Raw genomic sequence first — 5,222 nt, forward strand, 5'->3', positions numbered from 1 at the left:
CTAGGTGGGTAGCTCTTACCTTTCTTAACACCCACACCCCACAAAGAAGAAAGTAGTAACACACGAGGTGATGTGTCAATTCGCATGACTGTGGCAATCACTTCACCATGTATACGTATATCAAAACATCAGAAATTTAAGATTCTATTTTTTCAAATTTAATGGTTAAATTTTGCCTGTATTCTGTTCTAACTCAATTTACCTCCTTTTAAAAAATATTTAAGATAAAGCATACTATGTTTAAAGGTATTGATCAGTTCCTCGATATTGTAAATCGATAAAAGTCAATTGCAGGATTGGTGGCAAGCATCAATGAAGAACTAGCAAAGTGAGTAAGTTTTGGCAGATGTCTAGTTGGTGGTGGTCTACGGACCAAACAGGAGAGGTAGACCTAACTGATATAATTTGAATTTGTTGACAACTCGAGAGGTTTGGGATTTGACAGACAAGTTGTACTTAGCTATGTGCTCTCCTAATTTCCTGGCAAAGTTATGCTCCCAAAACATTTTGCATGGATGGCTGGCTCTATATCATTTTCTATTGCTGTCTAACGTACCACAAATGTGGCAGCTTACAACAATGCCCCTCTGTTTCTGCTCAGTATCTGGCACTTCATGGCTCTTGAGGCCATATGAGGCAGAAATTAAGGTGTCAGCTGAGCCACATTCTCATCTGGAGGCTTGACAGTTCTCTTCCAAGCTCATGTCCTTGTGGCAGAACTCATTTCCTCGAGGTTACAGGACAGAAGTTCCTGTTTCCTTGTTGGCTGTCAGCCACAGACCAGTCTCAGCTCCTAAAGGTCATCCACATTCCTTTCTATGTGCCCCCTCTATTTGCCAACTAGCAGGGTACATTGAGTCCTTGTTCTGCTTTGAATCCCTCTGACATCCTCTTCCACCACCAGCCAGAGAAAACTTCCTGCTTTTAAAATGGCTCACATGATCACATATTATTAATCTGGAAAATCTCCTTATCATAAAATCAACTGAGCCATATAGCATAACATAATCACAGGGATGATATCTTGCCACAGCCACAGGTTCCAGGGATTAGGACATGTAGATTTCTGCCTGCCACAGGCTTTGATCAGCAAGTCTGTCAATAGGGGTCATTAATACATAGGGAAGTACTTAAGATGTGCATGGGAGAAGACCCATGAAAACATAACCAGTGGCCATAGGCCTATAGGTATAGGATTTTGTCATCTTCATACATTATATATAATGCACCTGCAAACAGAGACATGCTTCTATATCCCATGCCTCTCCTTTTCTCACCAGGCCATCTTATTTTCTGTCCTTAGAGTAGAAACCACACCATATCTTGAAATGAGTTTGCACACTCTTAAGTATGTAATCCCTTATGCATTACACGATGTGGTATCATCGCAAATCACCTCTATTTTTAATGATGTTTATGGCCCACTAGCTATAATTCCAGAGTATTTTTCAAGGAAGATCCATTTTTATTTCCACAGATGACATTTTTTGCAGTCATACTCTATTTCAGTACAATAATATTGTTTTCTCTGCTTTTTCTTTGGAATTAGAAAATATTGCAATAAGAGGGAAAATTAAGCCTTTATTTGTGCAACAGATGCTTTTGAGTTTACCAGGTTAAATGCTGACAATGAAGCAGTGAAAATGTACAGCCTGATTAAATTCCACGGAGCTTAAATCCCAGTGAAGAGGCAAATACATCACATAATGTCAGGTGGTCAGACGGGGTTACTCTGAAGTAAACAAAAATACAGTAAGGGGATAGAAACTTGAAATGATATATAATTTTATTTCATATGTTGAAGTTGTCACTGTTCTGATGCAAACTGCTACCTCAAAGAAGATTAATTATTAATGGGCCATTATTTGAAGCATTGACCCCAAAGCAGGCTTTCAGGAACACCAAGTTTTCATTATCTTGCATTCCCTAGTAGTTGAAATTACAGTAGTCATGCATATTTTAAACTCAAATAAATTGAAATAATGTTAATAAATGCTTTCATTCTATCTCACTATCTGTGAACATTCAAAATTTTATAAAATTCCTAAGGAATTGATCCTTAATTGGATTCTTAGCTGCTGATAGTGATTATGAAAGAATTGATCCTTAATTGGATTCTTAGCTGCAGATAGTGATTTTTTGTCATAAATTAATTCAGAATCCAAATGAGAAAATTTTAAAAATCTTGTTTTCTAAACTGGTGATTTGTTTTTCTGTGAACAGGTGGTACTCTCAATGTATCTTCCAGGATTCAGGATAGGAGCTTATGGATGAACAGCTTGCAAGGTCGGTTTTTCGTGAAGGTTGGGGAGCCCGATGCCATACCAGTAGTTCTCCACCAGTGAAGATATTGCCCCCAGAGGTCATTCGGTAGTGAAGGAAAACATTTTTTTTGTTTTCGCAACTGGGGTGGAGTTGCTACTAGCATTTAGTCTAGTGGGTAGAGGCCAGGGATGCTGCTGCTAAACCTCTTACCATGCATAAGACAACCCCCCGCCCATCACAACAAATAATTATCTGGCTCAAACTTCAACAGTGCTGCTGTTGAGAAACCCTGGACTAGACTGTGAATTTAAGCAGTGAAATTGTCCTGAAAGCTACAATGTTGAAAAATGAAGCTAGAAGTTGTTGAAAATAGCAGAGGGAGGTCAGTTTATTTTAAGTTATGGTTAATTTATACATGTTTCTGGTTTTCTTTCAGCTGCCTTGGAAGCTTGGCGTAAAAACAATTCAAACATTCTATCTTCTGTTCTTGTGTATCAGAACGGAGTAGGGGACGGTCAGCTCCAAGCATTGTTAGAGTGTGAAATACTTCAGCTCTCTCATCTCTCCTGTGACAAGGAGGCACATCAGTTGTAAAGTGAAGAGTTTATAAGCGGTACGTTTTAGTCCTTGAAAAGAATCCAGTGTTTCGGGGGGAAAAATACAATATGTGTGATGAGAGAGAAGGTGCTTGATACAAACAGTGCGCTTCAGTGGGTGGGTGGGCAGAAAACAGACCCTTCCTCTTTGTGTTCTACTCGGAAGTCAAAGGACAAAGCAGAATTAGAACACTGAAGCAGCGGGTTGCTTCTTCCCCCATGGAAACCCAGTGAATCTTTCTCTTTTCCCATTTCCTTTCAAGTCTTGCTGTGGGAGAGATTGTGAACCTCAGATATCTATAGAAATCCATGACCATAACCTATCAATGGTCTGCACTTAACCCTTCTTTATCCTGGAGTTTTGCGAGTCTCAGGGCTGCGGAAATCCCTCCCAGGTGGCTCCTGTGGCCTCATCTGTTTGTGAGGCTGCTGCCCAGCAGTGACAGCAGGAATGACCCTGAGGTTGTCAGGTGGGTGGATGGCTGTAAGTAGATACCTGCTCATTTACTGCTTTCATCAGGCACATGAGGCTAAGACTATAAAATCGGGGTGTATGGAGGACTGCTGTCTGCAGATTCTTTTTCATAGATTCCAAGTGTGTCATGTTTTAACCCCCTGAATGCTTCTAAGAAAAGACTGAATAAACATAGTGACACTTGCCCTAATTTTTAAAGTGGCAACCTAACTATCGTTGTGGTAAAGAAACCAATAAACACTAGATTTTTGGTTGAGTATGAAAAAAGTCGTTAAAATATGCTTCCATGAACAGTTATTGATGTTCAGCTGACCAGGAAGGAATGGGAAGCCACCTTTATTTTTACATCTGAGTCAGTCATTTTCTCAATTCACTTCAGTTCAGAAAAATCACTAAAGTACAATAATTTAAAGCATTCTCATTCTTTACAACTAATTTGGTCGTTTTTTTACTATTTGCCAGGCATTCTTCATTTGGATTTAGAAATTGTGATTAATCTTCTGGTTGTTTAAATTTCTTAATCCAATTTTTGTAAACTTCTGTGACCAAATAAAAGTTAGTTTTTCTATGGCCCAAGGACCCCTTTTATTGTGAATATAAAAGATAGTAAATTAGGTTTATGTTGATAATTTGGAGTCATCAAAAGTCAAATTATACCGGGCCGGCCTGTGGCTCACTTGGTAGAGTGCGGTGCTGATAACACCAAGGCCACGGGTTCGGGTCCTATATAGGGATGGCCGGTTAGCTTACTGGCTGAGCGTGGTGCTGACAACACCAAGCCAAGGGTTGAGATCCCCTTACCGGTCATCTTTAAAAAAAAAAAAAAAAAGTCAAATTATACTGAATATACTATAACTATCAAAATGTTTATCTATGTGATAGACTGGAGAGATTTCTATTTTTAAGATGTTTTGCTGTTTTTAATGGAAGCAACATGAAAAAAGAGACCAGTTTCTCTTCTGTGAAACATTTTGCATGACACTTATTCTAAGACCCTGGACAAATGATGTGCTACCAAAGAAACATTAATATCAAATAGGCTACAAAATACAGAGTTTAGTTTTATGAAGTGATTTAGGAACTGTTTTTTCTTGTTATGAGGTAGCAACCAGCAGCCAAAATGGAGACAGGATTAGACACCAAAACTTTGAAATAATGAAATGGTTGGCTGTAGACATTCTACATGAAAGTATGCTTAAATGAAGAAAATATATAAAAATAGAGTAAAGGCCATAATAAAAATAATAAATGTTGAATTAAATGATCACTTTATATCTAACGATGACAAATATAGTCAAAATGAAGAAATCAGTAGAAGGGCTAAAGAGCAGATTTGACACAAAAGAAAATAGTGAACTGGCAAATACCTTCCCAAATGCAGTAGAGAGCCATAAAGACATAAAAGGAATGAAAGGTTGAGAAAAATGTAAGGCAAAATAAGATTTGCTCTATATCAAATAGAAGTTCCTGCAGAAGATAAGAAGATGTGATAGGGTGGTGCCTTAGGCTGAATGTCCCCCCAAACTTAATCTCCACTGGAACTCTTCAGGGTGGGAAATCCTACTACGCTGATTGAAAGGTGGGGTCTTGAAGAGGTGATTAGATTGTGTGGCCATGCCATAGTGAATGGATTACCAACAGTGGTCAGGGTTGTGGTTCTGAGGGCTTTAAAAGAAGAGCACAAGAGCTTAGTCTCTCTCTGCTCCACCATTTTCTCAGTGTGATATTTGGCTGTCACTGTCATCACCACCAAGACCCTCATCAAATGTGTTCCCTGGACTTTGGACTTCCCAACTTCAGAACTCTTAAGCAATAAATTTTGTTTTCCTTATAAATCACATAGCTCCAAGTATTTTTATTAAAAGCAACAGAAAAGGACTAATACA

This window comes from Galeopterus variegatus, unplaced genomic scaffold (assembly GCF_000696425.1).
Source record: "Galeopterus variegatus unplaced genomic scaffold, G_variegatus-3.0.2 Scaffold11454, whole genome shotgun sequence".
NCBI classification, from domain to species: Eukaryota; Metazoa; Chordata; class Mammalia; order Dermoptera; family Cynocephalidae; genus Galeopterus; species Galeopterus variegatus.